The sequence below is a fragment of the Aulonocara stuartgranti genome, assembly GCF_965226115.1.
Source record: "Aulonocara stuartgranti genome assembly, chromosome: 6".
Lineage (NCBI taxonomy): Eukaryota > Metazoa > Chordata > Actinopteri > Cichliformes > Cichlidae > Aulonocara > Aulonocara stuartgranti.
In genome coordinates, this window is record NC_138944.1 from 38,184,132 (window position 1) to 38,194,565 (window position 10,434).

Consider the following 10,434-nt stretch of genomic DNA (forward strand, 5'->3'; position numbering starts at 1 on the left):
CCTTCCTGACACTAAGCAAGAGTTCTAGCATTTGCAGCCCAATAATAAAACTAAAAACATGGCAGACCAAATCCACCCTCAAGTTTAGACTTAGATAGATGAACTTTTGATATCCTATGATTTTTATAGCCCCAAACAAATGGTAATACTACTGACTCGATCATTTGAAAAATTGCTTATTCAAAAAGATAGGTACGTTTAAAAACAGACATAAGAATTTAGGGAGAGAAACCATTTTGATTGCATTTATGCGACTCATCATGCAAACAGGGAGAGCCCTCCATTTCTCAATGTCCTTTTACAGTTTTTTCAACTTGTTCAAGATAATTCAACTTAAAGATCAATTTAGGATCATTGGGCAAAAGAACACCAAGGTATTTAAGTCTGTCTGTAATTTTCTTTCTTTCTTTCTTTTTAAATTATAAATATGTATTTATTTGATTTGATTTCCGGTTGTAACAGACAGGACAGACATGACTGGGTGATAAGACAGGGAGAAAGAATGAAAGAAAGAGAGGGGGAGAAAGAAAAATAGAGGGGAGAAGAAAGGTACGCAAGATCGACAGCGCACAATGTGCTTTGAGGTAGCAGCCAAGAAAGGTTTGTGTCTGTGAAAACCCGTGTGTCCGCCTGTGTGCACACCTGTGTGGATCAGCATGCTTGTATTCAAAAGGTTTCTCCATGTAACGATCTGCTAGGGAGTGTGGGGAGCCATAGCCCCGTCCCCCAGGGCATGAAGCATGTATGGAGGAGATCCAGGCCCCAGACATCCAGAGGCCCCAGAATACGAGGACCCAAGGAGGACCACCAGGGGGGCAACCGTGCCACCCTCCTGGGAAGAGCTGAGGAGAGCCCTAAATGAGAGATCACCCAGCAGCCACAGAGCAGAGGCCAGAGGGAGTTGCAGTGGCGTGCCTGCGGGATCTGCCCAATTGCCAGAGAGAATTAGGCCTCAGGCCCAGAGGCTAGAGGCCTGAGTGCACCCCACCTCCTGGAAGGGGCCCAGCCGGGCCACGGGCGCCAGGCCCTGCCAATCGGCCACCAGGAGTGAGTCGGCACATACATGGGCGCTCAGCACCAGACACCAAGAACCACCAACACACCAATGTCTGAGGGCATCAGCCACTGGCAGGGAGTGCAGTGAGGGAAGATAGGCCTCCAAACCTCAGAGAGCCTGAGATGTTCCCAGAGAGGTGGAGTCTAAGACCCAAGCTGACATATAGACACAGACGGTGCATTCCCACCCCCATATACACAAACTCACCCGACGTGGAGACAGACACAAAGAGTCTAACTCTATATCTCAGGTCCAGGTACCTCCGCCCTCAGAGGGGCAAACCGGACCCAGGAGATGTAACCCTTCTCTCTGGGATGGAGGAAAGCAAACCGCAAAAAGCAGGGAGGCCCCGCATCTCAGACCCCAATCTGACGGCCAGCACCTCCTCCCAGTCCCCCTGCCCAGACGGTTAACAGAATGGGGGTGAGTGAAGACCCCAAACCTCCCTCCACCCGCTCATATGTAGTGTTGCTGCGTCCTGTTCTTAAGTGCATTTAATTATTATTGTCTGTAATTTTAAAAAGCAAAGTTTTCAAGAAATCAACATCCAGGTTTGCAGTTAAAACCACAAACTCACTCTTCTACCAGTTAATTGTATAACAAACAACCTCACCAGATCTAATAGTACAGGAACAGATCGCTCAGGATTTGACAGGACCAAAACAACATCATCTGCATATATATTCCACAATCACATAGGGATGGGGGTGGGGGGTGGGGTGGGGCTCGTGTTTAGAATTAGAATTAGAATTCAACTTTATTGTCATTGCACATGCACAGGGCAACGAAATGCAGTTCGCATCCATCCAGAAGTGCTTTAGTGATATAGATATATTACAATATATAATAGCAATAATATAGATATGTAAGTATATTACAGAAATTGGTCTATTATGGTATGTTATAATGTACACGGTATGAAGTATGTTGTGAATATTCTATAACTATAAGTATGTACAGGCTGTAGTGAGTACAAGCTATGTACAGGCTATGAACAGGATATAAATATGAAAAACTATACAGAATATGAAATAATGATACTGATGTTTGTTGCATTTGAAATTATCTGACAGTTAAAATGTTTTATTATTTGTACTGCTCAAAATGACACTGTGTAATCTGTTACCAGATTCAACTGGCTTCTCTCAAAAAGTAAAATAACCCCCCCACCACTTTAATCACACTCTAGATCTTGTTTTAACATACGACATAGAAACTGAACATTTAACAGATAACTCGTAAGCTGGAGATGAAATGGTGTGCAAAAATGTAGTAGATCATCATTTAGCCTGCTTTATTAAAAAAGCCCTCCATAAAGCTAGAACATCTTACTATTCATTACTGATTGAAGAAAATAAGAACAGCTTCTTCCCATGGGCTGTCAGAACTCTTAATGCAAACTAAAAGTATGAACTGACTTCCCCAGTGCATCCACTCTGATGCTGCTATTGATTAGCTATGTGCAATATCTCAGTCTTTCCTGGACCTCCTGTGTTATACCAGTGCCAAAGACTTCACGCCCCAAGGACCTCAACAGCTACAGGCCGGTGGCTCTGACATCCCACCTGATGAAGACCCTGGAGCGGTTGGTCCTGGCTCAGCTTCGGCGCCTAATAAGCTCATCACTGGACCCACTTCAGTTTGCCTACCAGCCTGGCATTGGAGCGGATGATGCCGTCATTCACCTCCTACATCGTTCCCTCGCTCACCTGGAGACCGCTGGAAGCACTGTGAGAATCATGTTCTTTGATTTCTCCAGTGCCTTCAACACCATTCTTCCCTCGGTTCTAAAGGACAAGCTGGTGAACTCTGGAGTGGACCATCACCTCACTACCTGGATCCTGGACTACCTCACCGACCGACCACAGTATGTGAGGACTCAGGGCTTTGTGTCGGACAGGGTCGTCTGCAGTACGGGGGCCCCACAGGGAACGGTTCTGGCTCCGTTCCTCTTCACCATCTACACTGCAGACTTCTCCCACAATTCCACCCAGTGCTTCCTGCAGAAGTTCTCTGATGACTCTGCAATAGTCGGCCTCATCACTGATGGGGACGACAAGGAGTACAGAGGTCTGACCCAAGACTTTGTGGACTGGTGCCAGCTGAACTACCTCCAGATCAACGCCAGTAAAACCAAGGAACTGGTGGTAGACTTCCGCAGGCACAAGCATTCTCCACTGCAACCACTGAACATCCAAGGTATGGACATTGAGGCTGTGGACAGCTACAGGTACCTTGGTGTTCATCTGAACAATAGACTGGACTGGACTCATAACTCAGACGCCCTCTACAGGAAAGGGCAGAGCAGGCTGTACCTGCTGCGGAGACTCAGGTCGTTTGGAGTGGAGGGCCCACTCCTGAAGAAATTCTATGACTCTGTTGTGGCTTCTGCTATCTTTTATGGCGTGGTCTGCTGGGGCGGCAGCATCTCTGCTGGGGACAGGAAGAGACTGAACAGGGTGATCCGAAGGGCCAGCTCTGTTCTAGGATGCCCTCTGGACCCAGTGGAGGTGGTGAGTGACAGGAGAACGGCGGCTAAGCTGTCATCCCTGATGGACAACATCTCCCACCCCATGCAGCAGACTGTGACAGCACTGAGCAGCTCCTTCAGTGGGAGACTGCGGCACCCACGGTGTGGGACGGAGAGATTTCGCAGGTCTTTCCTCCCCACTGCTGTCAGACTCCATAATAAAGACTTTAACTGATCAAGCACACACATCCATACATGTGCAATAATACTAAGTGCAATAATCCTTTCTGTCATCGTTGTATTTTTACTCAGTTGTATATAGTATTTGTATTTGTATTCTATTTTTATCTTATTGTATATTTATTTTATTTTATTCTACTGTATATAGTATTTTATTTTATTCTATTCTGTACAGTTGTGTACTGTATTTATTCTTATTGTATTCTAATTTTTGCCTCATAACTTTTGCACTGTCCACTTCCTGCTGTGACAAAACAAATTTCCCACGTGTGGGACTAATAAAGGTTATCTTATCTTATCTTATCTTATCTTTCCATGTTTTGTGCAATATTTTTGGCTCATGTGCCATATCTTTAGTGTGTGCAATATTTATGGTCCTGTGCAATATTTTGGTCTCAGTGGTATCTCAGTGGCATTACCACCCTAAACGACCATAGCCACTCCATCCAGCCAACGATCGTGGCTCAAGAGTTGGGAGGTCGCCTTGTAATCGGAAGTTTGCTGGTTCGAGCCCTGGCTTGGACAGGTGCGGTCGTTGTGTCCTTGGGCGAGACACTTCATCTGTTGCCTACTGGTGGTGGTCAGAAGGCCCGGTGGCGCCAGTGTCCGGCAGCCTCGCCTCTGTCAGTGCGCCCCAGGGTGGCTGTGGCTACAATGTAGCTTGCCATCACCAGTGTGTGAATGGGTGGATGACTGGATGTGTAAAGCGCTTTGGGGTCCTTAGGGACTAGAAAAGCGCTATACAAATACAGGCCATTTACCATTTCACCCCTATTTATTTTATTATATAACTGTCCTTGTATACACCCACAATGTTTCTGTTTCAATGTTTCTTACGCATACACCATGTATATAGTTGGTTATTTTTTTCCCTCGTTGTACATTGTTTTCTCTTCTTTACTTTCATTGCATCTCCAGCCACTGTACTTAAGGGAAGTTGGGACAATGTAAAAGACTTTCTTTAGGCAATTGCATTTGAATTACCTAAATTCATGACAGGCATTCAAGCAGTAATGCCTGGACTGAGAAACAAACACACCAAGCTTCTGTGTTGTTTGAGCCAGAGACTGGACTTGTGGATGAACAATACAAACATTTTATGTTTATTATGTCAGTAATGTAACTTGCAATAAAAAGTTATGGGAAGCTTAGACTTAGTTTCAGAATAATTACATCTGATACTTTGTTTTATTGAAAAGGTTATTAATGTTTTAAATTGTATGACAAATAAAATAATAAATTACTAAAAAACACCAGCTACAATATTGGTAATATGTGTGTTGTTCAGCAGAACAGTGTCCAGTATGTTAGTTGATATACTTTATTTATATTTGAAAACAAAAGTTGGCATTACAAGGAGTGTTTTTAATTCTTAATTTTCAAATAAACATACAGTGTTTATATTAAGTGTTGAATTAGAAAAAGATTCAAGGATATTATGTCAGACAATGGCAGTAAGAAACATAGTGTTAAAATAGCTGTATATAGCATTATCTCTTTGACCTGAAGATTAATCTTGAGAAGAGGTCAAAGGTCAGTTATCGTTATGGGGTCTTGCTATATGCTATGACACAAACATAGCACAGTTGTAAGTATCATAGTTTCTAGGCTCTAAGGCTTTTTGTCAGTTTAATAGTGAGCTTTACAAGATTGATGTCCGTGCTCAAGGTTGGCACAGACCTAAGTTCGCTTATGACCACTAGAGCTGGAAACAAGACCTCAAGCAATCCAGGCTAATTAGCGCGGCTAGCATTTTAATATCTGTTAAATGGTGTCATTGCTAACATATACCTGTTTTACAGCATGGTGAGTAGCGAGAACGCTAAGTTATTGTTAGCTTCGATAAGAAAAATGTGAAGATGTAATATTACCATGAGCTATATGCTAATGTTATTCACTCAAGCAAACATCTGTTACTGATTTGCTGCTTTCTAATATCTATGTTTATTTCTGGATATACCTATACCTACGTGCTTATATTACATCCCATATAAAGGGTGACAACGGCAGTAACTATAAATGACCATAAATTAACTGTAAATTACATTGCAGTGAGCTCCATTCTTATAGTTTTATTACGTGCACACGCAGTTGGCAACCGTAACCAAGGCGAGTGTTTAAATGCACTTCCACAACGTTCCATTCGTTCTTTTGTGCTCGCTCGTGAACTTGTCTTGACCTGCTCCAAACTCAGCTTGTGGAAAGATAACTTTTGGAGAATATTTCTACAGAAAGCGGAATTTACTAGAAAGCGACAGTACAAACGACTCGAAGAAGTCGTTTGTACTGTCGCTTTATGACGTGTTTCGTCATAACAGCAAAGCTGGCTGGCTCGTCGTGGATCCGGACTCATTGAAAGTCACCTGGCTGGTACGTTTCAAAGATTCTTCAATTATTTTAAGAGTCACTAGACAACTATAATAATTTAACAAGTTCCAGTGTGAATATCAAATTTTAATGTGATCAAAATATGTGTATTCCAAGATTTTTCCCGGTAAATTGCTTGTATGCTTTAAATTTTGTGGGACAGCTGTAGAATTTATTAACGAGTGGCGTATGAATGTGAAAAAAGATGTTACTTTGATTGAAGGCTTCAAATTTGACACTGCCCCCCAATAAAATGGTTAAACTAGCTTAACGGACAAAGATTAGTAAAATACTCCCCAAAAAAAGAATAAAAATAAAATCAGTTTCTATGGTAACAGCATTTCGTCACAATGATAGAACATAAAGGTGAACACACCAGATCCCCTGTAGCTCCTAACATCATTTTCTTCTCTGGATCAAAAGCTTCATTAGGTAAACTATAACGTTTTTTCCCAGCTACATAACGCAGTGATAAAAAAAAAAAATCAAAATAAAATAATATAAAAATAATATTGAAAACATTAAGCATAGTCAAAATAATCATGAAGTCAAACCTTTATGTGTGTGTTTTATTTTGTGTTTTATTTTAAAAATATGTGCTTGGAGTTCCACTGCCTTTGTTTGTATTGGGAACATTTAGGACATGAAATTGGTACATTAAACCTCTGATGCTGTTTCAAAATGTGTTACATTGTTAATGAAAGAATTGTAATAAATAAATAAGAGAATGAGCTGCCTAGTTAGTTATACATTTCCTGTAGTATATTTATGTAACAAGCTATTTATGTCCAGTTATTTAAAAATGAGTACCTATTATCCATTACCTACTCCAACGTAGTGTTTGCATAAAGGTTTAAAAAGGACAAATAAAACAAAATGAATGTATACAAAATAAAATAGTGTTACCATAAAAGTGTAGTGTGCACAGAGTGAGTTGCCTTGGTGGAGGTTTGGTGCTCTTCTATTAAAAATGGATGTTTCACTTAATGATGTGAACTTAGTTGACATCTTTTGATCTCACATGAAAAAGTCGAAGTGTCACTCAGTCTGACATAAATGTAGCCTAAAATGCTCTTCTGTCATCATCTGCTCAAACTAACAGATGTAGGTCTGTTGCTTTAGCACTGGCTGTTTATTACATTCCTAATGTTATTTTAAACTTGTTTCCTTACAGACTGTCTTGACTATGTGGTTGAGCGTCCTGCAGAAGAAGGCCTTCCTCAAGTCATCAGGATCCTGGATGATAGTCTCCTGAACGCCATCTCTTCTGATGAAGCACAGGACACTGATGCCCAGCGTGTCGGTGACGGTGAGTATATCCCTCCCTCAGTCTTCCCCTTTTCTCATAAAGAACTGGATGCTGATGCGTGTCAGCGAAGTGCAAGATGAAAAAACCCTCCCTGAAAATAAGGAATCAATGCTGGAAAGTCATTTTATTACACTGAGGTCTGTTTGTTGCAAATATCTTTCACTTGTCTTTATGTCTTGTAATATTTAAGTGTGTATTTATGTCTTCTAGTGCTGGTAAGTAACTTTCTTGCACTGAGGTCTGTTTATTGCAAATATCTTTGACTTGTTTTTATGTCTTATAATGTTTATGTGTGTATTTATGTCTTGTAATGTTTATATGTGTATTTATGTCTTGTATTGCTGGTAAATAACATTCTTGCACTGAGATCTGTTTATTGCAAATATCTTTGACTTGTTTTTATGTCATATAATGTTTATGTGTGTATTTATGTCCTGTAATGTTTATAAGTGTATTTATGTCTTGTATTGCTGGTAAGTAACGTTCTTGCACTAAGATCTGTTTATTGCAAATATCTTTGACTTGTTTTTATATCTCATAATGTTTATCTCTGTATTTATGTCTTGTATTGCTGGTAAGTAACTTTCTTGCACTGAGGTCTCTTTGTCGCAAGTATTTTTCACATGTTTTTATGTCCTGTAATGTTTATATGTGTATTTATGTCTTGTATTGCTGGTAAGTAACTTTCTTGCACTGAGGTCTGTTTGTTGCAAGTATTTTTCACATGTTTTTATGTCCTGTAATGTTTATGTGTGTATTTATGTCTTGGATTGCTGGTAAGTAACTTTCTTGCAATGAGGTCTGTTTATTGCAAATATCTTTCACTTGTTTTTATGTCTTATAATGTTTATGTGTGTATTTATGTCTTGTAATGTTTATATGTGTATTTATGTCTTGTATTGCTGGTAAGTGACTTTCTTGCACTGAGATCTGTTTATTGCAAATATCTTTGACTTGTTTTTATATCTCATAATGTTTATCTCTGTATTTATGTCTTATATTGCTGGTAAGTAACTTTCTTGCACTGAGGCCTGTTTATTGGAAATATCTCTCACTTGTTTTTATGTCTTATAATGTTTATGTGTGTTTTTATGTCTTGTATTGTTGGTAAGTAACTTTCTTACACTGAGATCTGTTTATTGCAAATATATTTGACTTGTTTTTATGTCTTATAATGTTTATGTGTGTATTTATGTCTTGTATTGCTGGTAAGAAACTTTCTTGCACTAAGGTCTGTTTGTTGCAAATATATTTGACTTGTTTTTATGTCTTGTAATGTTTATGTGTGTATGTATGTCTTGTAATGTTTATGTGTGTATTTATGTCTTGTAATGTTTATGTGTTTATTTATGTCTTGTAATGTTTATGTGTGTATTTATGTCTTGTAATGTTTATGTGTGTATTTATGTCTTGTATTGCTGGTAAGTAACTTTCTTGCACTGAGGTCTGTTTATTGCAAATATCTTTGATCTGTTTTTTTTATGTCTTATAATGTTTATATGTGTATTTATGTCTTGTAATGTTTATGTGTGTATGTATGTCTTGTATTGCTGGTAAGTAACTGTCTTGCACTGAGGTCTGTTTATTGCAAATATCTTTGACTTGTTTTTATGTCTTATAATGTTTATATGTGTATTTATGTCTTGTAATGTTTATATGTGTATTTATGTCTTGTATTGCTGGTAAGTAACTGTCTTGCACTGAGGTCTGTTTATTGCAAATATCTTTGACTTGTTTTTATGTCATATAATGTTTATGTGTGTATTTATGTCCTGTAATGTTTATAAGTGTATTTATGTCTTTTATTGCTGGTAAGTAACTTTCTTGCACTGAGGCCTGTTTATTGGAAATATCTCTCACTTGTTTTTATGTCTTATAATGTTTATGTGTGTATTTATGTCTTCTAATGTTTATATGTGTATGTATGTCTTGTATTGCTGGTAAGTAACTGTCATGCACTGAGGTCTGTTTATTGCAAATATCTTTGACCTGTTTTTATGTCTTGTAATGTTTATGTGTGTATGTATGTCTTGTATTGCTGGTAAGTAACTGTCATGCACTGAGGTCTGTTTGTTGCAAATATCTTTCACTTGTTTTTATGTTTTATAATGTTTATGTGTGTATGTATGTCTTGTATTGCTGGTAAGTAACTGTCATTCACCGAGGTCTGTTTGTTGCAAATATCTTTCACTTGTTTTTATGTCTTGTAATGTTTATGTGTGTATGTATGTCTTGTAATGTTTATGTCTGTATGTATGTCTTGTATTGCTGTTAAATGTGTATGTATGTCTTGTATTGCTGGTAAGTAACTTTCTTGCACTGAGGTCTGTTTATTGCAAATATCTTTGACTTGTTTTTATGTCTTATAATGTTTATATTTGTATTTATGTCTTGTATTGCATGTAAGTAACGTTCTTGCACTGAGGTCTGTTTGTTGCAAATATCTTTGACTTGTTTTTATGTCTTGTAATGTTTATATTTGTATTTATGTCTTGTATTGCTTGTAAGTAACGTTCTTTTACTGAGGTCTGTTTGTTGCAAATATCTTTGACTTGTTTTTATGTCTTGTAATGTTTATATTTGTATTTATGTCTTGTAATGTTTATGTGTGTATTTATGTCTTATATTGCTTGTAAGTAACGTTCTTTTACTGAGGTCTGTTTGTTGCAAATATCTTTGACTTGTTTTTATGTCTTGTAATGTTTATGTGTGTTTTTATGTCTTGTATTGCTTGTAAGTAACGTTCTTTTACTGAGGTCTGTTTGTTGCAAATATCTTTGACTTGTTTTTATGTCTTGTAATGTTTATATTTGTATTTATGTCTTGTAATGTTTATGTGTGTATTTATGTCTTGTATTGCTTGTAAGTAACGTTCTTGCACTGAGGTCTGTTTGTTGCAAATATCTTTGACTTGTTTTTATGTCTTATAATGTTTATATGTGTATTTATGTCTTATATTGCTGGTAAGTAACGTTCTTGCACTGAGGTCTG